Source organism: Macaca nemestrina, chromosome 14 (genome assembly GCF_043159975.1).
Source record: "Macaca nemestrina isolate mMacNem1 chromosome 14, mMacNem.hap1, whole genome shotgun sequence".
NCBI classification, from domain to species: Eukaryota; Metazoa; Chordata; class Mammalia; order Primates; family Cercopithecidae; genus Macaca; species Macaca nemestrina.
In genome coordinates this window covers 63319525-63345010 of record NC_092138.1, presented here as the reverse complement: position 1 = coordinate 63345010, position 25486 = coordinate 63319525, and the positions used below count along the sequence as shown (strand labels likewise).

Here is a 25486-nt window from a genome sequence, read left to right as displayed (position 1 = left end):
AATGATAATGTAATAAAAATAACCAGCACAGTGTCCCTGACACAGAAAAGGCAGATGTTTTTGAAAATGAATTTAATAAGAAATTGAGGCCTGGAGAAGTGACACAGCTTATACAGGGTCACAGAGCTAACATGTGGTCTCTGGTCTTCCTTCTCATAAAGTTAATCTTCTTTTTTTTTTTTTTTGAGAGGAATCTCGCTCTGTTGCCAGGCTGGAGTGCAGTGGCTCGATCTTGGCTCACTGCAACCTCTGCCTCCCGGGTTCAAGTGATTCCCCTGCCTCAGCCTCCCGAGTAGCTGGGACTACAGGTGCGCACCACAGGTGCACCACCGCACGCAGCTCAGTTTTGTATTTTTTATTTTATTTTATTTTTTTTTTTTGAGACAGAGTCTGGCTCTGCCGCCCAGGCTGGAGTGCAGTGGCCGGATCTCAGCTCACTGCAAGCTCCGCCTCCCGGGTTCACGCCATTCTCCTGCCTCAGCCTCCCGAGTAGCTGGGACTACAGGCGCCCGCCACCGCGCCCGGCTAGTTTTTTGTATTTTTTAGCAGAGACGGGGTTTCACCGTGTTAGCCAGGATGGTCTCGATCTCCTGACCTCGTGATCCGCCTGTCTCGGCCTCCCAAAGTGCTGGGATTACAGGCTTGAGCCACCGCGCCCGGCCTTATTTTATTTTTTTGAGACAGAGTCTTGCTCTGTCGCCCAGGCTGGGGTGCAGTGGCCGGATCTCAGCTCACTGCAAGCTCTGCCTCCCGGGTTTAGGCCATTCTCCTGCCTCAGCCTCCTGAGTAGCTGGGACTACAGGCGCCCGCCACCTCGCCTGGCTAGTTTTTTGTATTTTTTAGTAGAGACGGGGTTTCACCGTGTTAGCCAGGATGGTCTCGACCTCCTGAACTCGTGATCCGCCCGTCTCGGCCTCCCAAAGTGCTGGGATTACAGGCTTGAGCCACCGCGCCCGGCCAAGTTTTGTATTTTTAGTAGAGACGGGGTTTCACCATGTTGGCCAGGATGGTCTCAATCTCTTGACCTTGTGATCTGCCTGCCTCAGCCTCCCAAAGTGCTTGGCCACCGCGCTGGGCCAAGTTAATCTTATAACTATGTAAGTTATATACCAGTGCCTTCTCCAAGGAAAAATCAAAAACGTTAGACTGCGGTCCCTTTGGGCCAGCAACCCCAATCACAAACCTCTTTCCCACTCCTCAGAGCCAGCCACTGTTATCAAGTTTGTATATTCCTTTCAGAATCCTTTTCTCCTGATCTGCCCATTAAGTCTTTGACTCTCAAGGGTGGTTTTTATCTTTGACACTCCCACACATTTCTATAAAGCAGCAGGACAAAGAGGAGGAAGACGAACAGACAAGACACAATCCTAGCTCACTGTCAAAAGAGGTGAGATAAGATTCACCCACATGTCAGTGGCGATGATGATAAGTTCTGTTTTTTTTTTTTTTTTTTTCTGAGATGGAGTCTCACTCTGTTGCCCAGGCTGGAGTGCAGTGGCGCAATTTTGGATCAAGACAACCTCCACCTCCTGGGTTCAAGTGATTATCCTGCCTCAGTCTCCCAAGTAGCTGGGATTACAGGCGGCCACCACCACGCCTGGTTAATTTTTTGTATTTTTTAGTAAAGACGGGGTTTCACCATGTTGGCCAGGCTGGTCACAAACTCCTGACCTCAGGTGATCCACCCACCTCCGCCTCCCAAAGTGCTGGGATTACATGGGCGAGCCATCACGCCCGGCAGCATTCTTTAATTCAGATGAATAACAAAGGCTTTTTTTGAACTAGACAGGACTGTTTAAGATTTCAATTGTTTTACTTAATAACTAGCAAATTAGTAATTAGCATAGTGTCCTGTACAAAGTTCAGTATAAGCTAATTTCCTCTTTCTACCTTACTTAGACCTGTTGGGCCTAACGGGTAGAGTGTGAAAATGATTACTGATACTTATTGAGGGTTTATTATGTGCCAAGCAGGCATTTTACATAATCTTATTTAATTTTCACAAGCCAGTGAAGTGGTGTTACTACAGAGGAAAGCTCCAATTGAGGTAAGGCATGCCAGGACTGCAAAGTCCTTATATGTAACCAGCTTGGGATAAAACAGGCCAGTAAGTAGACCTTGAGAGCTTGTTTGGAGGACCTTGAGAGCTTGTTAACAGGGGCGTGCAGCTACTCCTATATCCTTGACCTGTCCTCCTCTATGGGGGATGCTCCTCCTTTTCGACCGAGTATGCAGCCTCGGGAGCGGTGCGGGAGGAAGGGCCACCAGCCTAGCCAGCCAGATCAGCGGAATCAGCCCTGGCAATCAATGGGGTGACAGATATCGCAGCCAGATCGCCCTCATATCCAAACAGGCCAGTAAATGGAAAATACTTTTAAAACACTATGCTACAATTATAAACCATCATCTTATTTATATGTAATTTTTGGAGTTGACAACAGGTCAGATCCTATTGAGAGGAGGTCTTTAATTTTCTAAGGCAGAAAACCTGGGTTTCTTCGGTCAACAAGCAACTCTAAGCTTCTTTTTTTATCCTTAAATATGGGAAATCCTGGACTCAAGGGGTTGATTATATGATATAACAGAAATGATTGTATAAACGGCGGACTTCGAGTAGGCGTTCAATAGATGCTAGTCTTTTCACTCTGAAGGGGCTTGGGAGGGCAAAAGTACAACCTCACCGAACAAGACGAAAAGTGGGCGGACCTTCCGCCTTGCCGAGGCTCTCGCTGCGAGCCGTTGGCGTTTTCCCGCGCAGGGGGCAGGGCGCAGAGCGAGCCCAGGAACGTGGGAGCAGAACCACACCCCCCGCGAGGACTACACCTCCCAGCAGGCACCACGCTCCGCCACCTGGCGGGCGGCGTCCAGTAGTATTACTCCTTCAAGCCAGCTTAGTCCGCTTTCCGCCCGGCCTTCCCTCGGCACTAAGGTCTCTAGGGGGTGCGTCTGGGAGCCCGCGGGAGAAAGGCTGAGGTAGGGGTCGCCTTGGCTGTGCAGCATGTTGGGACTCGTGGTCCCCTCGTGCAACGTTTGGGAGGCCAGGCTTGCCCTGAGTGGCTGGACCACATCACGTGATGAGAGAGGCGGCCACAGGGGAGCAACCTGTGGTGCCTTGTGAGGTCATCATGGCGCGACGACGAGCTGCAGTTGTAGGCACCCTGGATGCGGTGGGTGATCCTCTCCTGATGACTCCGAGTACAATACATATTATCAAGTCTCCCTTATTTTTTTTTTCTGTGGTTTCCCCCACCACCTCCACGCGGTCGGCCTCGCGGGGTTGGGGTGAAGGTGGCAACTAGAAGAGGCTGCGCGCCGTCTGGGCGGGCTCTGAAGCCGCGCACGAGCGACGTGTTGTGGCTCCTCCTTCGCTCGTGACGCGAGGTCACGTGACGGGTTGGGCAGCCTGTGCCGCCGCCGCCGCTTTGTAAGAGGCACATTGGCAGGTAACGAGCGGCGGCGGCGGCAGCGGGTCTTGAGTCCTCCGAGAGCAGCAGCGGTAATTGCCATCCTGTCCCTTTCCTTCCCTGTTCCAGGGGCCTGAGCGCTGCAGCGTGCGCTTTCTAGTTCTGGGTTCAGCTCGTCTGAACCCCCACCGCCTGCAGACTGCCCCGGCGCCCATCCGTGAGGACCGGGCCAAGCTTCACTCGCCAGCTCCACGGTCCCTGTGTGTCCAGGCCCGGGCGCCCTACTGCCTCTTCCCCTCACTTTGCCTTGTGCTTCTTCCTACTTTCCCCTGTCCGGGTCGGCCGGGCCCCACCCAACCCCAGGGGCGCCTCCCCTCCCCCCTTCGGGTTTCTGCCCTGGAGGGTGTGGTTTTCTCTCCCACCTCGGTGCCTGCCAGTAGATGGGAGCTTCCCCGCCACGCTGTCGGTCCCATCTGATCACCTTTCCGCTTTCACGCCCGTAGCTAGTCTTGGGACTGGCCCTTTTAGAACCCCAACTCATGCGCTCTCTAATCTTTCCTGGCTTACCCGGAGGCACAGTTCAATTCTACTTCTCCTTTTCAATTCTGTAGGGCATTGGTCTCAATTGGGACTCAGTTTTCCTCCTCATCCCCGGTTCCTGTAGTCTGGTTATATCACAGTTGATTCTTTAGTGTAGGTTTTTGAGCGCTTTGTAAACCGCAAAGCTCAGTCTGTTAATAATACATATTCAAAATGTTATTCTTTCATTGGTGCATTACAACTCAGTTCTGTTTCCCTCTGAATCACTTTCCCACTCGGCTTTTCCACATTTTCCCCGAGTTTTTAGTCTAATTAGTTGCCCACGCTTCTCAACTGTCACCACTCTGGTCTCTAACCCTTGCTCGCTTTAAGGGTTGATCCCATCATTATTACTGTTATTTCCTGTTTGATGTAATCCAGTCATTTACTACCACTTCTGTTGAATATTGTTTTTATCTCACATTCAAGGAAGGTATATGGTTTGCCAGTATTTAGGCTTATAATCTTTCTACAGTACCAGCGTATCCTAACAGTTGAGAGATTTTAAAAAATTGCTATTCATTTTAGAGATATGGTCTCCATCTATTGCCCAGGCTGGCCTCCCGCTCCTGGGCTTCAGCGATTCTTGCACCTCAGCCTCCTGAGTAGCTGGGGTTACAGGTGTGCCCCACGGTGCCCAGCTAGTTGAGGGTTTTTTCACGTCTCCATAAGGTATCCAAAGATCATCTTTTATTTGAAGGGCATATAATTAATTTCTTGGGTGAACCCATTCTTATATTCCTCTTCTGTTATGACAGCACTTTTTTCACCAAGGGGTATGCGGCTAGTTATTGCATTCCTCACTTTTCGCTGTGAATTGTGTATCCTTTTTAGTGTCAGTTTGGGAAGGGTGGAAGGAAGATGAACATGATACCTGAACTGTCCCGTATCCGACATTGGTGTGTTCCCCTTTTACCTCAGGAAAGGGAATGTATTCCACTCCCTGGAGATGATAGTTTCTTTCAGTACACTCACCTGTGGAGCCCCTTCGCTAGGGCCGACCTTTTACTGCTTTGAAGGCTTCTCTTATCATTAAGCAGAAGTGATTAGTTTCCCAAACTGCCCTTTTGCTGGCTGCCAGTGTACTCCTGATTTTCCTACTTATGGCTAGTTGACATATGTGGCGAGAGATTTTCCCACAGCGCCGAATTCCCCCATTTGCTTCCCTGTTGCCGCTCACCCTCAATAATTATGAAACCTTTCAGAGAAGGAAGGTTTTTTGTTGTGATTGAAATATGCCCAAAAGCGGTGGCATGGGAGAGAATGAGGCCATGGGAAAGGGTTGTGGTAATTACCCCTCCTGTTTCCTGCTGCTCTGGTTTCCTCTGTCCTCCCTTTAAATGTGGGCTGGACCAGCAGTAGTCACATGGAGTTGCCTCTAGAACTATATTGGAACAACAATAACACCTCTGCTTCCCTTTCCTGGTTACTAGTGCAGTCTATGTAGTGATCACCAGGAGTGTCTCTCTTAGTATTAGCCTGAGTGACTTTTATTGTATGGGGAGAAATGGTGTGAGAACATGGAGAATAATAGGTTTATTTCAATATGTACTTGTATCGTGATGGGAATTGGTCCCTGTATCTACCCTCTTAAGTGTAAAATATATGTAGAAAGTGTAAAGCTCTCTTGAAGGTTTGGAGTGGTCTGAAGTGAAGCCTTTACGTCTAAAATGTTAGCTTTGAATTAATTGTTGATTTCCCAGTCCTTTTTTTTTTTTTTTTAAATGATGTCTTACTGTTAAGATTTCCTTTGTTAATAAGACACTTTGTGGGGGTGGGGGTGGTTAAGTATATTATGAAGGGTTAATGCCTGCTGGGAAGAAGCAGTCTGCAGGCATTTACAGATTGTAAAGTTCTCTGCCCTTAAGCAAACCTGTCTTATTTTGTTTATTTTTCCTTGCGAGAAACCTGTATGTCAGCAAATATCTGTTCTTTCTTAGTTGTCATTTTGAGCAAATAGAGCGTCCTTAAAAGCTAAGTGTTATGGTACCCATGGTGTTGACTGGTAAATTAGTAGATCTCTGATAGATTTTAGAAGCAGCTATTTTTTACAAAAAGGAGAGTGGAGATATAACCTGAAGGAAGGCAAAGAGAGTGAGGACATGTAGGGCATATCACCATGTAATCTTTGTGGTAGATTTTGATGTAATTTTGCCCAAACTATCAAGTATTTAGGAATATGATCCTTTTTTTCCTAACTCAATCAAATGTATCACATTAGTTTTTACAATTTTAATGTTAAACCGCTTATGCTGGTGTTTCCTACTGAGTTTACTTGACATTTTTTTAGTTTCTCTCAAAGATGCTGCTTAAAATTTTTTTTTGTGGCTGGGCGCGGTGGCTCATACCTGTAATCCCAGCACTTTGGGCGCTGAGTCGGGCGGGTCACGAGGTTGGGAGTTGAGACTAACCTAATTAACATGGTGAAACCCTTTCTCTTCTAAAAATACAAAAATCAACGTGATGTGGTGGCGCGCGCCTGTAGTCCCAGCTACTCTGGAGGCTGAGACTTTAGAATTGCTTGAACCCGGGAGGTGGAGGTTGCTGTGAACCAATTTTGTGCCGTTGGACTCCATCCAGCCTGGATGACAGAGTAAGACTGCATCTCAAAAAAAAAAAAATTTTTTTTTGTACTTTTAAATTTTTATTTTTTTCTACCCTTTTTTTTTTGAGACGGAGTCTTACTGTCGCCCAGGTTGGAGTGCAGTGGTGCATTCTCAGCTCACTTCCAGCTCCCCCTTCCGGGTTCACGCCATTCTCCTGTCCCAGCCTCCGGAGTAGCTGGGACTACAGGCGTCCGCCGCCACGCCCGGCTAGTGTTTTGTATTTTAGTAGAGACGGGGTTTCACTGTATTAGCCAGGATGGTCTCGATCTCCTAACCTCGTGATCCGCCCGCCTTGGCGTCCCAAAGTGTTGGGATTACAGGCGTGAGCCACGGCACCTGGCCTTTTTTTTAACCATTTGTAAACAATGTTTGGTAAGTTTTAATTTTTTGATAACTATGCTGGACATAGCATAATTGAATTGTAATCCAGTTAACTATTTGGGTTTGAAGTATGAAATAGGGCTCACGTTAAGGAGTAGAGTAGGTGTTTTATTTAAGACTAGGTAATACTCTTTATTTATTTGTTCAGAGATGGAGTCTTGCTCTGTCACCCGGGTTGGAGTGCAGTGGTGCGATCTTCGCTCACTGCAACCTCTGCCCACCGGGTTGAAGTGATTCTGCTGCCTCAGTGTCCTGAGTAGCTGGGGTTACGGGTGCCCACCAACACACCTGGCTAATGTTTGTATTTTTAGTAGAGATGTAATTTCACCATGTTGGCCATATTGGTCTTGGAACTCCTGACCTCAGGTGATCCGCCCGCCTCGGCCTCCCAAAGTGCTGGGATTACAAAAATTAGCCATCACCCCGGCTCATTTTTGTATTTTTAGTAGAGATGAAGTTTCAGCATGTTGGCCACATTGGTCTTGAACTCATGACCTCAGGTGATCCGCCTGCCTTGGCTTCCCAAAGTGCTGGGATTACAGGCGTGAGCCACCACACCTGGCTTCTTTTATTTTTATTTTTTTGAGACAGAATCTCCCTCTGTTGCCCAGGCTGGGGTGCTGTGGTGCCGTCTTGGCTCACTGCAACCTCTGCCCCCCTGGCTTAAGTGATTCTCGTGCCTCAGCTTCCCAACTAGCTGAGACTACAGTCACGCATCTCCATGACCGGCTAATTTTTTTTTTTTTTTTGGAGGGAGTCTTGCTCTGTCACCCGGGCTGGAGTGCAGTAGCGCTATCTTGGCTCACTGCAAACTCCGCCTCCTGAGTTCATGCCATTCTCCTGCCTCAGCCTCCCGAGTAGCTGGGACTACAGGCGCCTGCCACCACACCTGGCTAATTTTTTGTATTTTTAGTAGAGACGGGGTTTCACCATGTTAGCCAGGATGGTATCGATCTCCTGACCTCCTGATCCGCCCGCCTCGGCCTCCCAAAGTGCTGGGATTGCAGGTGTGAGCCACCGCGCCCAGCTAATTTTTTTTTTTTTTTTTTTTTTTTGAGATGGAGTTTCATTCTGTCACCCAGGCTGGAGTACAGTGGTGTGATCTCAGTTCACTGCAACCTCCGCCTCCTGGATTCAAGTGATTAGCCTGCCACCATGCTCTGCTAATTTTTGTATTTTTTGTGGAGACGGGATTTTGTCATTTTGGCCTTGCTGGTTTTGAACTCCTGCCCTCAGGTGATCCACCTGCTTTGGCCTCCCAAAGTGCTGGGATTACAGCAGTGGACCACTGTGCCTGGCCTTTTTTTCCCCCTAAAACAGAGAATAGGCCGGGTGCGTTGGCTCACGCCTGTAATCCCAGCACTTTGGGAGGCCGAGGTGGGCGGATCACGAGGTCAGGAGATCGGGACCATTCTGGCTAACACGGTGAAACCCTGTCTCTACTAAAAAATACAAAAAATTAGCCGGGCATGGTGGTGGGTGCCTGTAGTCCCAGCTACTCAGGAGGCTGAGGCAGGAGAATGGCGTGAACCCGGGAGGCGGAGCTTGCAGTGAGCCGAAATTGCACCACTGCACTCCAGCCTGGGCGACAGAGTGAGATTCCATCTCAAAAAAAAAAAAAAAAAAAAAAAAAAAAGCATAGAGTATATGCTTTAAAAAAAAAAAAAAAGTTGGAGCCTGGCTCCATGGCTCCTGTGTGTAATTCCAACGCTTTGGGAGGCTGAGGTGGAAGAATTGCTTGAGCAGGAGTTCGAGACCAGTGTGGGCAATATAGTGAGACCCTGTCTCTAAAAAAATGTAAAAATTAGCTGGGCATCATGGCATGTACCCAGAGTCCCATCTACTTGGGAGGCTGAGGTGGGAGGATCGCTTGAGACCAGGAGGTTGAGGCTGCATTGAGCTATGATCCAGCCTGGGTGACAGAATGAGACCCTATCTCAATAAATAAATAAATAGGATCATACTTTGCATATTTGCTGATTTTTATTGAAAAATACAGCATAGTCTGGGTGTGGTGGCTCATGCCTATAATCCCAGCACTTTGGAAGGCTGAGGCAGGTGAATCACTTGAGCCCAGGAGTTGGAGACCAGCGTGGACAACGTGGCAAAATCCTGTCTCTACTAAAAATACAAAAATTAGCTGGGCGTGGTGTGCTTGTAGTTCCAGCTACTCAGGAGGCTGAGGTTGGAGGATTGCTTAAGCCTGGGTAGTTGAGACTGCATTGGGCTGTGATTGTGCCACTGCACTTCAGCCTGGATGACAGAGAGACCCTGTCTCAGGAGAAAAATGCAAAAAACAGCATACATACCATAGTTGGTATATGAGGCTTAAAAACATGTAGAGCTGTCAATGTATAATGTGGTTGGGGGTAAAAACATACAGAGTTGTTTGTTTTGGAGACAGGGTCTTGCTTTGTTGCCCAGGCTGGAGTGTCATGGCATGATCATTGCTCGCTGCAGCCTCTATCTCCCAGGCTTAAGCCATCCTCCCACCTCAGCCTCCTGAGTAGCTTGGACCACAGGGATGTATCACCATGCTCAACTTATTTTTCTTTTTTGTAGAGAGGGAGTCTTGCTATGTTGCCCAGGCTGGTCTGTTAGGCTCAAGTAATCCTCCTGCCTTGGCCTACTAAAGTGCTGAGATTACAGGCGTGAGCTTAACGCCTGGCCCCATATGTAAAACTAAAAAAAAAAATAAGTAAAATGAACAACCAAGAAATAGGACATTACTACCACCTGGAAGTCCCCTGTGTATGCCAGCCCCCAGGGCATTTCTTTTCGCTTTCCTAGAGGTAATCGTTACCCTACATTTTAGGTTTACTATTCCTTTGTGGTGTTGTTTTAAAATAGAGACAGGGTCTTGCTATGTTGCCCACGGTGGTCTTGAACTCCTGGACTCAAGTGATCCTCCTGGTTGGCCTCCCAGAGTCCTGGAATTATAGGTATGAGTCACTCTGCAGGTTCTTTATTTATTTATTTATTTATTTATTTATTTTTATTATTATACTTTGAGTTCTAGGGTACATGTGCATAACGTGCAGGTTTGTTACATATATATACTTGTGCCATGTTGGTGTGCTGCAACCATCAACTCGTCAGCACCCATCAACTTGTCATTTACATCAGGTATTCCTTTTTTTTTTTTTTTTTTTTTTTTTTGAGATGGAGTCTTGCACTGTTGCCTGGGCTGGAGTGCAGTGGCCCGATCTCAGCTCACTGCAACCTCCGCCTCCCAGGTTCAAGCAAATCTATCTCCTGCCTCGGCCTCCTGAGTAGCTCAGATTGTGGGTGCCCACCACCACGTCTGGTTAATTTTTTGTATTTTTGGTAGAGACGGGGTTTCACTGTGTTGGCCAGGCTGGTCTCAAACTCCTGACCTCATGATCCGCCCGCCTTCACTCCCAAAGTGTTGGGATTACAGGCGTGAGCCACCGCGCCCAGCCTACTGTTACTTTTTTATGGTAATTTTACCTTGTATGTATGTCCATAAGCAACATATGGTTTAATAGTGCCCATTTTCAGTCTTATTCTCAATGTAAAAGTTGTATGATTCTTCTGATGCTTGATTCTTTCACTCTTACATGCTTGAGATTTATCCATGTTTATTTTATTTTATTTGAGACAGGGTCTCACTGTTGCTCAGGCTGGAGTGCAGTGGCTCGATCTTGGCTCACTGCAACCTCCACCTCCCAGGTTCAAGTGATTCTGCTTCCTCAGCCTCCCGAATAGCTGGAACTACAGGTGCCCGCCATCATGCCTGGCTAATTTTTGTATTTTTGGGAGAGACAGGGTTTCCTTGTGTTAGCCAGGCTGGTCTTGAACTCTTGACCTCAGGTGATCCACCTGCTTTGGCCTCCCAAAGTTCTGGTATTACAGGCATGAGCCCCTGCACCCAGCCCCCATGTAGATTTCTTTTTTCTTTTCTTCTTTTCTTTTTTTTTTTTTTTTTTTGAGACCGAGTCTTGCTCTGTGCCCCAGGCTGGAGTGCAGTAGCTCACTGCAAGCTCCGCCCCCCCGGGTTCTCGCCATTCTCCTGCCTCAGCCTCCCGAGTAGCTGGGACTACAGGCGCCCGCCACCTCGCCCGGCTAATTTTGTTGTATTTTTAGTAGAGACGGAGTTTCACCGTGTTAGCCAGGATGGTCTCGATCTCCTGACCTGGTGATCCGCCCGTCTCGGCCTCCCAAAGTGCTGGGATTACAGGCTTGAGCCACTGCGCCCGGCGTCTTTTTTCTTTTCTATTTTTGTTTTACGAGATGGAGTCTTGCTCTTTTGCCCAGGCTGGAGTGCCAGTGGCATGATCTCAGCTTCTTGGTTCACCGCAGCCTCTGCCTCCTGGGTTCAGGCAATTCTTCTGCCTCAGCCTCCTGAGTAGCTAGGATTACAGGTACCCGCCACCATGCTCAGCTAATTTTTGTATTCTTAGTAGAGACAGGGTTTCACCATGTTGGCCAGGCTGGTCACTGACCCCCTTTTTTTTCTTTCTTTTTTTTTTTTTTTGAGACTGAGTTTTACTCTTGTTGCCCAGGCTAGAGTGCAATGGTGCTATCTTGGCTCACTGCAACCTCTGCCTCCTGAGTTCAAGCAGTTCTCCTGCCTCAGCTTCCCAAGTAGCTGGGATTACAGGCAGGTGCCACCATGCCTGGCTAATTTTTTTTTTTTCTTTTTTGTATTTTTAGTAGAGATGCGGTTTCACCATGTTGGGCAGGCTGGTCTCAAACTCCTGACCTCCAGCGATCTGCTCACCTCGGCCTCCCAAAGTGCCGGGATTACAGGTGTGAGCCATTGCACCCGGCCCATTGATTTCTTATAGTAGTATGATGTTACATTGTAAGGATGTGCCACATGTTATTTGTCTATTCCATTGTTGATGGGTATCTGTCTCATTTCCACTTATTTGAAATTACCAATTGTACTTGTCCTCATGTGGACATTTGCCCTCTTGCCCCCAACAAACAAAGTCCATTTTCTCAGGACTGTATAACTGAGAGTGGAATTTTTGGTTTGTGTGTAGGGTATGTGTAACTTCACTAAGTAATGCTAAAGTGTTTTCCATATGTTGCACAGTTGTTCTCAGGCTCGTCAGCTGAACCACAGAACACGGAAAGTTGAGTGACTATTTTCTCAAATCTATCGAGGATGGTACATAATGAATTTCATTCTAGATGTTTATGGAAAAAGTTCAGCTTATACACATAGTGGATGCCCTAAGAATTGGGAATTAATTCTTAAAGACTGAGTGGTTTGAGAGTTCTACATCCTTGCCAACATTTTATGTTGCCTTTTCAGTTTTAGCCAATTGTAGTGGGATGTTGTAGATGTATCTTTTATGAACACCACATAGCTGGATTTCGCTTTGTTAAGTTAGCAACTTGCTAACTTCTTTTTAATTAATTAGAGTGTATCGCTATGTTGGCTGGGCTGGTCATGATCTCCTGGGCTCAAGTGATCTTCCCGCCTCAGCCTCACAGAGTGCTGGGATTGCAGGAGTAAGCCATCAGCTAATCTCTTTAACTAGAGCATGGAGGCCATTCATGTCTGTTGTTATTACAGATATTTTGGATATATTTCTGCCATTATATTTAGTCTTGTAGTTGGCTGGACTGTGTGTTTGTTTTCTGTCCTTTTTGCATTTCTTTTCTTTCTTTTTTTTTTTTTTTGAAATGGAGTCTTGCTCTGTCGCCCAGGCTGGAGTTCAGCGGCGCAATCTCGGCTCACTGCAAGCTCCGCCTCAGGTTCATGCCATTCTCCTGCCTCAGCCTCCCAAGTAGCTGGGACTACAGGCGTCTGCCACCACGCCCGGCTAATTTTTTTGTATTTTTATTTTTTTTATTTTTATTTTATTTTATTTTTTTTTTTGAGACAGAGTCTTGCTCTGTCGCCCAGGCTGGGGTGCAGTGGCCGGATCTCAGCTCACTGCAAGCTCCGGCTCCCGGGTTTAGACCATTCTCCTGCCTCAGCCTCCCGAGTAGCTGGGACTACAGGCGCCCGCCACCTCGCCCGGCTAGTTTTTTGTATTTTTTAGTAGAGACGGGGTTTCACCGTGTTAGCCAGGATGGTCTCGATCTCCTGACCTCGTGATCCGCCCGTCTCGGCCTCCCAAAGTGCTGGGATTACAGGCTTGAGCCACCGCGCCCGGCCTGTATTTTTAGTAGAGACGGGGTTTCACCGTGTTAGCCAGGATGGTCTCGATCTCCTGACCTCGTGATCCGCCCATCTCGGCCTCCCAAAGTGCTGGGGGATTACAGGCGTGAGCCACGGCGCCCGGCCCTTTTTTTTTTTTTTTTTTGAGACCGAGTCTCGCTGTGTTGCCAGGCTGGAGTGCAGTGGTGCGATCTTGTCTCACTGCAACCTCCACCTCCCCAGTTCAAGGGATTCTTCTGCCTCAGCCTCCCGAGTAGCTGGGACTACAGGCACGTGCACCACACCTGGCTAATTTTTTTTGTATTTTATTTTATTTTTTTTTTGTGAGATGGAGTCTAGCTCTTGTCGCCCAGGCTAGTGTGCAATGGTGTGATCTTGGCTCAACGCAACCTCCGCCTCCTGGGTTCAAGTGATTCTCCTGCCTCAGCCTCCCAAGTAGCTGGGATTACAGGCAAGTGCCACCATGCCCGGCTAATTTTGTGTTTTTAGTAGAGACAGAGTTTCTCCATGTTCATCAGGCTGGTCTCGAACTCCTAACCTCAGGTGATCCGCCCCCCTCCGCCTCCCAAAGTGCTGGGATTACAGGCGTGAGCCACTGTGCCTGGCCAGTTGAGCAGTTCTTTAGACATATGAGGATGTGGGATATTTCTTATTAGTATAGTGGTAGGAGCTTTCTTTATTAAGGAATTTTGTATTTTGTTTTTTTTTGTTTTTTTTGTTTTTTTTGAGATGGAGTCTCGCTCTGTCGCCCAGGCTGGAGTGCAGTGGCCGGATCTCAGCTCACTGCAAGCTCCACCTCCTGGGTTTACACCATTCTCCTGCCTCAGCCTCCCGAGTAGCTGGGACTACAGGCGCCCACCACCTCGCCCGGCTATTTTTTTGTATTTTTTAGTAGAGACGGGGTTTCATGGTGTTAGCCAGGATGGTCTCGATCTCCTGACCTCGTGATCCTCCCGTCTCGGCCTCCCAAAGTGCTGGGATTACAGGCTTGAGTCACCGCGCCCGGCCGAATTTTGTATTTTGTAGTTAGATGAAAACTGGGCCAGATACTTATGTGGCAGGTGTGTTAATGTTTAAATGGATGGCACGACTTTGCTTTGATAGATACATTCTTTAGGTAACTGACATTTTTTTTTTTTTTTTTTTTTTTGAGACGGAGTCTCGCTCTGCCGCCCAGGCTGGAGTGCAGTGGCCGGATCTCAGCTCACTGCAAGCTCCGCCTCCCGGGTTCACGCCATTCTCCTGCCTCAGCCTCCCCAGTAGCTGGGACTACAGGCGCCTGCCACCTCGCCCGGCTAGTTTTTTGTATTTTTTAGTAGAGACGGGGTTTCACCTTGTCAGCCAGGATGGTCTCGATCTCCTGACCTTGTGATCCGCCCGTCTCGGCCTCCCAAAGTGCTGGGATTACAGGCTTGAGCCACCGCGCCCGGCCGGTAACTGACATTTTTAAGAAAGTTGCTTTTGGCATGAGTGAATAAGTAATAAGGATATCAGCAAAATAAAACCAATATACTTTTACTAAAAAAGGAAAATCCAGGACTTTTTTTTTTTTTTTTTTTTTTTTGAGACGGAGTCTCGCTCTGTCGCCCAGCCCAGGCTGGAGTGCAGTGGCGCGATCTCAGCTCACTGCAAGCTCCGCCTCCCGGGTTCACGCCATTCTCCTGCCTCAGCCTCCCGAGTAGCTGGGACTACAGGCGTCTGCCACCACGCCCGGCTAATTTTTTTGTATTTTTATTTTTTTTATTTTTATTTTATTTTATTTTTTTTTTTGAGACAGAGTCTTGCTCTGTCGCCCAGGCTGGGGTGCAGTGGCCGGATCTCAGCTCACTGCAAGCTCCGGCTCCCGGGTTTAGACCATTCTCCTGCCTCAGCCTCCCGAGTAGCTGGGACTACAGGCGCCCGCCACCTCGCCCGGCTAGTTTTTTGTATTTTTTAGTAGAGACGGGGTTTCACCGTGTTAGCCAGGATGGTCTCGATCTCCTGACCTCGTGATCCGCCCGTCTCGGCCTCCCAAAGTGCTGGGATTACAGGCTTGAGCCACCGCGCCCGGCCTGTATTTTTAGTAGAGACGGGGTTTCACCGTGTTAGCCAGGATGGTCTCGATCTCCTGACCTCGTGATCCGCCCATCTCGGCCTCCCAAAGTGCTGGGGGATTACAGGCGTGAGCCACGGCGCCCGGCCCTTTTTTTTTTTTTTTTTTTGAGACCGAGTCTCGCTGTGTTGCCAGGCTGGAGTGCAGTGGTGCGATCTTGTCTCACTGCAACCTCCACCTCCCCAGTTCAAGGGATTCTTCTGCCTCAGCCTCCCGAGTAGCTGGGACTACAGGCACGTGCACCACACCTGGCTAATTTTTTTTGTATTTTATTTTATTTTTTTTTTGTGAGATGGAGTCTAGCTCTTGTCGCCCAGGCTAGTGTGCAATGGTGTGATCTTGGCTCAACGCAACCTCCGCCTCCTGGGTTCAAGTGATTCTCCTGCCTCAGCCTCCCAAGTAGCTGGGATTACAGGCAAGTGCCACCATGCCCGGCTAATTTTGTGTTTTTAGTAGAGACAGAGTTTCTCCATGTTCATCAGGCTGGTCTCGAACTCCTAACCTCAGGTGATCCGCCCCCCTCCGCCTCCCAAAGTGCTGGGATTACAGGCGTGAGCCACTGTGCCTGGCCAGTTGAGCAGTTCTTTAGACATATGAGGATGTGGGATATTTCTTATTAGTATAGTGGTAGGAGCTTTCTTTATTAAGGAATTTTGTATTTTGTTTTTTTTTGTTTTTTTTGTTTTTTTTGAGATGGAGTCTCGCTCTGTCGCCCAGGCTGGAGTGCAGTGGCCGGATCTCAGCTCACTGCAAGCTCCACCTCCTGGGTTTACACCATTCTCCTGCCTCAGCCTCCCGAGTAGCTGGGACTACAGGCGCCCACCACCTCGCCCGGCTATTTTTTTGTATTTTTTAGTAGAGACGGGGTTTCATGGTGTTAGCCAGGATGGTCTCGATCTCCTGACCTCGTGATCCTCCCGTCTCGGCCTCCCAAAGTGCTGGGATTACAGGCTTGAGTCACCGCGCCCGGCCGAATTTTGTATTTTGTAGTTAGATGAAAACTGGGCCAGATACTTATGTGGCAGGTGTGTTAATGTTTAAATGGATGGCACGACTTTGCTTTGATAGATACATTCTTTAGGTAACTGACATTTTTTTTTTTTTTTTTTTTTGAGACGGAGTCTCGCTCTGCCGCCCAGGCTGGAGTGCAGTGGCCGGATCTCAGCTCACTGCAAGCTCCGCCTCCCGGGTTCACGCCATTCTCCTGCCTCAGCCTCCCCAGTAGCTGGGACTACAGGCGCCTGCCACCTCGCCCGGCTAGTTTTTTGTATTTTTTAGTAGAGACGGGGTTTCACCTTGTCAGCCAGGATGGTCTCGATCTCCTGACCTCGTGATCCGCCCGTCTCGGCCTCCCAAAGTGCTGGGATTACAGGCTTGAGCCACCGCGCCCGGCCGGTAACTGACATTTTTAAGAAAGTTGCTTTTGGCATGAGTGAATAAGTAATAAGGATATCAGCAAAATAAAACCAATATACTTTTACTAAAAAAGGAAAATCCAGGACTTTTTTTTTTTTTTTTTTTTTTTTGAGACGGAGTCTCGCTCTGTCGCCCAGCCCAGGCTGGAGTGCAGTGGCGCGATCTCAGCTCACTGCAAGCTCCGCCTCCCGGGTTCACGCCATTCTCCTGCCTCAGCCTCCCGAGTAGCTGGGACTACAGGCGCCCACAACCGCGCCCTGCTAATTTTTTGTATTTTTAGTAGAGACGGGGTTTCACCGTGGTCTCGATCTCCTGACCTTGTGATCCGCCCGCCTCGGCCTCCCAAAGTGCTGGGATTACAGGCGTGAGCCACCGCGCCCAGCCAAATCCAGGACTTTATATCCTGGATTCATGAGGAAAGTTATGAAATGAAAACTGTCAGAAGTATTAAATAAATCAGTATTTATATTTTAGGCTTGTAATAAAACCTAGAGATGATGTAACTGTCTCAAAATGACTTAACAGGTATGTTGAACTTTTATAAATCACTTGTGAAATAATTTGTGAATTTGTGACAGTGAGTGCCAAATGTTGAAATGGTTCATGCAGGGATGCGAATAATGAGAAGTATTATTTTAGGTCATCTGGTCTTCATTAAGAATTGATTTGAAGGCCGGGCGCGGCAGCTCCCTTTGGGAGGCTGAGGCGGGTTGATCATGAGGTCAGGAGATCAAAACCATCCTGGCTAACACGGTGAAACCCCGTCTCTACTAAAATTACAAAAAATTAGCTGGGTGTGGTGGTGGGCGCCTGTGGTCCCAGCTACTCGGGAGGTTGAGGCAGGAGAATGGCGTGAACCCGGAAGGCAGAACTTGCAGTGAGCCGAGATCGCGCCACTGCACTCCAGCCTGGGCGACAGAGCGAGACTCTGCCTCAAAAAAAAAAAAAAGATTTGAAGCCGGAAATGGTGGGTCACACCTGTGATCCCAGGACTTTGGGAGGCTGAGGCAAGTGGATCACCTAAAGTCAGGAGTTCAAGAACAGCTTGGCCAACATGATGAAACTCCGTCTCTACTAAAAATACAAAAATTAGCCAGGCATGGTGGCGGGTACCTGTAATTCCCAGCTACTTGGGAGGCTGAGACAGGAGAACTGCTTGAACCTGGGAGGCGGAGGTTTCAGTGAGCTGAGATCACGCACTGCACTCCAGCCTGGGCAACAGAGTGAAACTCTGTTTAAAAAAAAAAAAAAAAAAGGATTGATTTGATGCTCAGCTCTATAGTCGCAGCTACTTGGGAGGCTGAGGTGGAAGAATTGCTTGAACCCAGGAGGTAGAGATTGCAGGGAACCGAGATTGCACCACTGCACTCCAGCCTGGGTGAAAGAGACCCTGTCTCAGGAGAAAAAAAAAAAGTATACAATTAAGTTATTATTGACTATAGTTACCCTGTTGTGCTATCAAATAGTGGGTCTTGTTATTATTTGTTTTGTACTCATTAACCATCCCTATCTCCCCCAAGTCCCCAAGTCTCCCACTATCCTTCCTAGCCTCTGGTAACCCATCCTTCTACTGTCTGTGATTATGAGTTCAATTGTTTTGATTTTTAGTTCCCACAACTGAGAATATGTGATGTTTGTCTTTCTGTTCCTGGGTTATTTCACTTAACATAATGATCTCCAGTTCCATCCATGTTGTCTCAAATGACAGGATCTCATTCTTTTTTATGGCTAAATAGTACTCCATTATGTATAAGAACCATGTTTTATCTATTCATCTGTTGATAGGCACTTAGGTTACTTCCAAATCTTAGCTATTGTAAACAGTGCTGCAGCAAACATAGGAATGCAGATATTTCTTCAATATACTGATTTCTTTTATTTTGGGTCTATACCCAGCAATGGGATTGCTGGATCATATGGTAGCTCAATTTTTAGTTTTTTCCAGAACCTTCAAACTGTTTTCCATAGTAGTTGTACTGTGTGTTAAGTACTCTCATGGTTTTTCTGTGCTTGAAAATAAGAAGCAAGAGTTAAACATTGTGGCTTAGAGTATCAAGAAGCAAAGATGATGTTTTTTTTTTTTTTTGAGGCGGAGTCTGGCTCTGTCGCCCAGGCTGGAATGCAGTGACCGGATCTCAGCTCACTGCAAGCTCCGCCTCCTGGGTTTACGCCATTCTCCTGCCTCATCCTCTGGAGTAGCTGGGACTACAGCCGGCCACCACCACGCCTGGCTTGTTTTTTGTATTTTTTAGTAGAGACGGGGTTTCACCATGTTAGCCAGGATAGTCTTGATCTCCTGACCTCGTGACCCACCTGTGTCGGCCTCCCAAGGTGCTGGGATTACAAGCTTGAGCCACTAAGCCCGGCCAGATTTTTTTTTTTGAAGACAGGGTCTTGCTCTGTTGCCTAGGCCAGAGTATAGTGACGACTCACTGCAACCTCCACCTCCCAGGTTCAAGTGCTTCTCGTGCCCCAGCCCTCGGAATAGCTGAGATTACAGGTGCACACCACCATGCCCAGCTAATTTTTTTATTGTTCATAAAGACAGGGTTTTGACATGTTGGCCAGGCTGGTCTCAAACTCCAGACCTCAAGTGATCCGCCTGCCTTGGCCTCCCAAAATACTGGAATTACAGGCATGAGCCACCATACCTGGCCTAAGAAACAAAGATTCTTAATCTTTGTGACTGGTTGTGGTCATCATGACTGTACTAGAAGAAAAATTGTTTTATTGAACTTGCATCCCTAAGAAAGCTGAGGTAGATTAGCCTATATTTTGATACCTTCCTTCCTTCCAACTGGCCAAAGGGGGAAGGTGGCTTCCCTCCTTATCCCCTTCCCTGTGAAGCCTTGGGACAGAGTAACTAGTGGGAAGTTAATCTTACTTTGGTGGATGCAGAGCTGGACACTCGGGGCAGAGTGTGAGTGTATAAAGACAGAAATATGCCTGAGTCTTTATCACAGACTAAGGTTATTGTGTTGTTGGCATTAAATCTATGACTTAATTTGCTCTTGCTTTCATCTTTTCAAGAGAGGATAGATGGGGATTCCTGCAACTGAACATGGTTGGTGAGAGAGCCATGTTTAGCTAAGGTTAGGGCTAGAATTTGACATGGATGAGGATGTTCAGTTGGCAACTTACTGCACTTTTTAAATTTTTTGGTGCTGTAGGGTCATGCTCTGTTGCCCAGGCTAATCATAGCTTACTGTAGCCTCGAAATCCTGGAATCAAGCAATCCTCCTGCCTCAGCCTTCCAAGGAAGTGGGACCATAGGTATGTGCCACGATACCTGGCTAATTTTTAAATGTATTTTTTAGTAGAGATGAGGTCTCACTATGTTACCCAGGCTGGTCTCAAACTCCTGGGCTCAAGAAGTCCTCACACCTTGGCTTCCCAAAGTGTTGAGATTACAGACATGAACCACCACACCTGGCCTACTAGCACTTTTTTTTTTTTTTTTTGAACTGGAGTCTTACTCTGTCACCCAGGCTGGAGTGCAGTGGTGCAATCTCGGCTCACTGCAAGCTCCGCCTGCCGAGTTCACACCATTCTCCTGTCTCAGCCTCCTGAGTAGCTGGGACTACAGGCGCCCGCCACCATGCCTGGCTAATTTTTTTTTGTATTTTTAGTAGAGACAGGGTTTCACTGTGTTAGCCAGGATGGTCTTGATCTCCTGACCTCGTGATCCACCCGCCTCAGCCTCCCAAAGTGTTGGGGTTACAGGCGTGAGCCACCGCGCCCGGCACCACTTTTTGTTAATACACAGGAAATAGATCCTCTTTTTTTCTTTCTTTTTCTTTTTTTGTTTGAGACGGGGTCTTGCTGTGTTGCCCAGGCCAGAGTGCAGTGGTACGATCTCAGCTCAGTGAAGCCTCAGCCTCATACATTTAAAAATTAGCCAGGCGCGGTGATACATACCTGTGATCCCAGCTACTCGGGATGCTGAGGCAGGATAATCGCTTGAATTTACTTAGGAAAGCAAGTTAAGGCCGGGCACGGTGGCTCACGCCTGTGATCCCAGCACTTTGGGAGGCCAAAGTGGGCGAATCACCTGAGGTCAGGAATTCGAGACCAACCTGGCCAACATGGTGAAACCCCATCTCTACAAAAGTACAAAAATTAGCCGGGCATGTTGGCAAGTGCCTGTAATCCCACCTACTTGGGAGGCTGAGGTGGGAGAACAGCTTGAACCTGGGAGGTGGAGGTTGCAGTGAGCCAAGATCGCGCCACTGCACTCTAGCCTGAGTGTCAAGAGCAAGACTCAGTTTCAATAAAAAAATGAAACAAAACAAAAAACAAGTTAATAAGTATGTTCTAGTGTTGGAATAGATTCGTGCTAATTTATACATCCCCCACAAGATGGTTACAATAACTGACATACAATCAGAAAAATTAAATTATGTTTATTGTACTGTATTTGCCAAAGAAGAGAAATATGTACTGGATTTTAGAAGGCGTTTATATAAAAAATAGTAGGAATCTTTTTTTTGGTGGTGGTGGTGGTGGTTGTTGTTTTATGAGATGGAGTCTTGCTCTGTCACCCAGCCTGGAGTGCATTGATACAATCTTGGCTCACTGCAGCCTCCACCTACCAGATTCAAGTGATTCTCCTGCCTCAACCTCCCAAGTAGCTGGGACTATGGGTGCACGCTAATTTTTTTGTATTTTTGGTAGAAACCAAAAATACACCACCATGTTGGCCAGGCTGGTCTTGAATTCCTAACCTCAAATGATTCGCCTGCCTTGGCCTCCCAAAGTTCTGGGATTACAGGTGTGAGCCACTGCACCCGGCACCTTTATTGGAATCAAAAACGGTTGGGCCCCTAAGGAGTTTGCTTTTGTACTCCCATAATACTAATTCTTCAACTGAACAGTATAGTTGAGGTGCTTTGTTTATAATGCTACCTTGCTTTTATTTTAATAAATTATTTACTTTAAGAGAGGGTCTCTCTGTTGTCCAGGTGGGAATGCAGTGGCATGATCATGGCTCACTGCAGCCTCGACTTCCTGGGCTCAAGTGATCCTCTTGCTTTAGCTTCCCAAGTAGCTAGGACCATACGAATGTGCCACCATACCCAGCAATTTATTTTTTGTAGAAATGCAGTCTCCCTACATTGCCCAGGCTGATCTGAAACTCCTGGACTCAAACAATCGCCTTTCAAAGGGCTGGGATCACAGGTATGAGATACTGTGCCCAGCTTATTTTTATTTATTTATCTTTTGAGACAGAGTTTTGCTCTGGTCACCTAGGCTGGATGCAGTGGCGTGATCCTGGGATACTGCAACCTCCGCCCCACAGGTTCAAGCGATACTCCTGCCTCAGCCTCCTGAGTAGCTGGGATTACAGATACATGCCACCACACCTGGCTAATTTTTGTTTTTTTAGTAGAGACGGGGTTTTGCCATGTTGGCCAATTTGGCCTTTTTTTCTTTTTTTTTGAGACTGAGTTTTGCTCTTGTAGCACAGGCTAGAGCACAGGAGTGCGATCTCTACTCACTGCAACCTCTGCTTCCTGGGTTCAAGTGATTCCCCTGTCTCAGCCTCCGGAGTAGTGGGATTACAGGTGCGTGCCACCACGCCCAGCTGAGTTTTGTATTTTTAGTAGAGAGGTTTTACCAGTTGGCCAGGCTGGTCTCAAACTTCTGACTTCCACCCTGCCAGGCTAGTCTTGAAACCCTGACCTCAGGTAATCTGCCTGCCTCATCCTCCCCAAATGCTGGGATTGTAGGCATGAGCTACAGTGCCTGGCTCTTATTTTATTTTTATTTTTATTTTTATTTTTTTGAGACAGAGTCTCACTCTGTCGCCCAGGCTGGAGTGCAGGGGTGCGATCTTGGCTCACTGCAAGCTCCACCTCCCAGGTTCATGCCATTCTCCTGCCTCAGCCTCCTGAGTAGCTGGGACTGTAGGTGCCTGCCACCACTCCTGGCTAATTTTTTAAAAATATTTTTAGTAGGCCGGGCGCGGTGGCTCACGCCTGTAATCCCAGCACTTTGGGAGGCCAAAGCGGGTGGATCATGAGGTCAGGAGTTCAAGACCAGTCTGGCCAAGATGGTGAAACCTCGTCTCTACTAAAAATACAAAAAAATTAGCTGGGTGTGGTGGCATGTGCCTGTAATCTCAGCTGTTCCGGAGGCTGAGGCACAGAATTGCTTAAAAACCTGGAGGGATGGAGGTTGCAGTGAGCCGAGATCGCGCTACTGCACTCCAACATGAGCAACAGAGCAAGACTCAGAAAAAAAAAAAAAAGATTTTTTTTTAGTGGAGACAGGCTTTCTCCAGGTTAGCCAGGATGGTCTTGATCTCCTGACCTCGTGATCTGCGCGCCTCGACCTCCCAAAGTGCTGGGATTACAGGTGTGAACCACCGCACCTGGCCCCCTTATTTTTTTTTGAAACAGGGTCTCACTCATCTCCTGGGCACTGTACTAGGAGTGCACTGGCGTGGTCACAGCATACTGCAGCCTTGGCCTCCCAGGCTCAAGCGATCCTCCCACTTCAGCCTTCTGAGTAGCTGGGACCACAGGTGTGCTCTATCACACCTGGCTAATTTTTAGAATTTTTTTTTTTTTTTTTTTTTGAGACGGAGTCTCGCTGTGTCTCCCAGGCTGGAGTGCAGTGGCGTGATCTCGGCTCACTGCAAGCTCCGCCTCCCGGGTTCACGCCATTCTCCCGCCTCAGCCTCCCGAGTAGCTGAGACTACAGGCGCCCGCCACCACGCCTGGCTAGTTTTTTGTATTTTTAGTAGAGACGGGGTTTCACCGTGTTAGCCAGGATAGTCTCGATCTCCTGACCTCGTGATCCACCCGCCTCGGCCTCCCAAAGTGCTGGGATTACAGGCTTGAGCCACCGCGCCCGGCCTAGAATGTTTTTTAGAGACGGGGTCTCTCTATGTTGCCCAGGCTGGTCTTGAACTCCTGGCCTCACACTACTCTCCTGCCACAGCCTCTCAAAGTGCTGGGATTACAGGCATGAGCCACCGTGCCTGGCCTATGTATGCATTTCTTCCTTCCTTCCTTCTTCCTTCTCCTTCCTTCCTTCTTCCATCCTTCCTTTCTTCTCCTTCCTTCCTTCCTTCCTTCCTTCCTTCCTTCCTTCCTTCCTTCCTTCCTTCCCCTTCCTTCCTTCCTTCCTTCCTTCCTTCCCCTTCCTTCCTTCTCCTTCCTTCCTTCTCCTTCCTTCCTTCCTTCCCTCCCTCCCTCCCTCCCTTCCTTCCTTCCTTCCCTCCTTCCTTCCCTCCTTCCTTCCTTCCTTCCCTCCTTCCTTCCTTCCTTCCTTCCTTCCTTCCTTCCCCAAGACAGAGTCTTGCTCTGTCACCCAGAATGGAGTACAGTGGTACAATCTCAGCTCATTGCAACCTCTGCCTCCCGGGTTTAAGCGGTTCTCTTGTCTCAGTCTCCCGAGTAGCTGGGATTACAGGCACCCCTACCACAGCAGGCTAATTTTTTTTTTTTTTTTTTTTGAGATGGAGTCTTGCTCTGTCGCCCAGGCTGGAGTGCAGTGGCCGGATCTCTGCTCACTGCAAGCTCCGCCTCCCGGGTTCACGCCATTCTCCTGCCTCAGCCTCCCAAGTAGCTGGGACTACAGGCGCCCGCCACCTCGCCCAGCTAGTTTTTTGTATTTTTTTTTTAGTAGAGACGGGGTTTTACCGTGTTAGCCAGGATGGTCTCGATCTCCTGACCTCGTGATCCGCCCGTCTCGGCCTCCCAAGGTACTGGGATTACAGGCTTGAGCCACCGCGCCCGGCCTAGCAGGCTAATTTTTGTATTTTTAGTAGAGATGGGGTTTCACCATGTTGACCAGGCTGGTCTCAAACTCTTGATCTCGTGATCCACCCGCCTTGGCCTCCCTAAGTTGCTGGGTTTACAGGTGTGAGCCACCGTACCTGGCCGCATTTCTTTCTTTCTTTCTTTCTTTTTTTTTTTTAGGTAGATACAAGGTCTTGCTATGCTGCCCAGGCTGGTCTCAAATTCCTGAGCTCAAGTGGTCCTCCCACCATGGCCTCCCAACGTATTGGGATTACAGGTGTGAGCCACTGGGCCTGGCCTATGTATACATTTTCTTTTTTCTTTTTCTTTTTTTTTTTGAGAAGTTTTGCTCTTGTTGTCCAGGCTGGAGTGCAGTGGCATAATCTCGGCCCACTGCAGCCTCCGCCTCCTGGGTTCAAGCAATTCTCCTGCCTCAGGCTCCCGAGTAGCTAGGATTATAGGTACCCGTCACCACATCCAGCTAATTTTTTATATTTTTAGTAGATACGAGGTTTCACCGTGTTGGCCAGGCTGGTCTCGAACTCCTGACCTTCTGGTGAGCCACCTACCTCGGCTTCCCAAAGTGCTGGGATTACAGGGGTGAGCCACTATGCTCAGCCCTATGTACACATTTTTAGGTTCTCTTGGGCTTTCAGTTCTTTTGGGTGCATACCTAGGAATAGGATTGCTTGGTCAGGCCGGGCGCGGTGGCTCAAGCCTGTAATCCCAGCACTTTGGGAGGCCGAGATGGGCGGATCACAAGGTCAGGAGATCGAGACCATCCTGGCTAACATGGTGAAACCCCGTCTCTACTAAAAATACAAAAAACTAGCCGGGCGAGGTGGCGGGTGCCTGTAGTCCCAGCTACTCGGGAGGCTGAGGCAGGAGAATGGCGAGAACCCGGGGGGGCGGAGCTTGCAGTGAGCTGAGATCCAGCCACTGCACTCCAGCCTGGGCAACAGAGCGAGACTCCGTCTCAAAAAAAAAAAAAAATAAATAAATAAAAATAAAAAAAGGATTGCTTGGTCATATCATAACTGTTTAATTTTTTTAGGAACTGTTAGGAGATATTTAAAATTTTTATTTGTTTTTTAGGAGACGTGGTCTTACTCTGTTGG

The 25486-nt window shown here is 48.1% G+C and overlaps 1 protein-coding gene across 2 annotated transcripts in view; it reads left to right on the top strand.

The window, feature by feature from the left end:
• The first annotated feature begins 3372 nt into the window (after positions 1–3372).
• Positions 3373–25486, top strand: part of LOC105485672 (ubiquitin associated protein 2) — a 138388-nt gene continuing 116274 nt past the window's right edge. Inside the window, exon 1 of one of the 2 annotated variants that reach the window (XM_011748011.3) lies at positions 3373–3496. The gene's annotated coding sequence lies outside the window, so the exon portion shown is untranslated. The remainder of the gene's footprint in view (positions 3497–25486) is intronic. The other variant, XM_071077921.1, reaches the window with a different exon arrangement.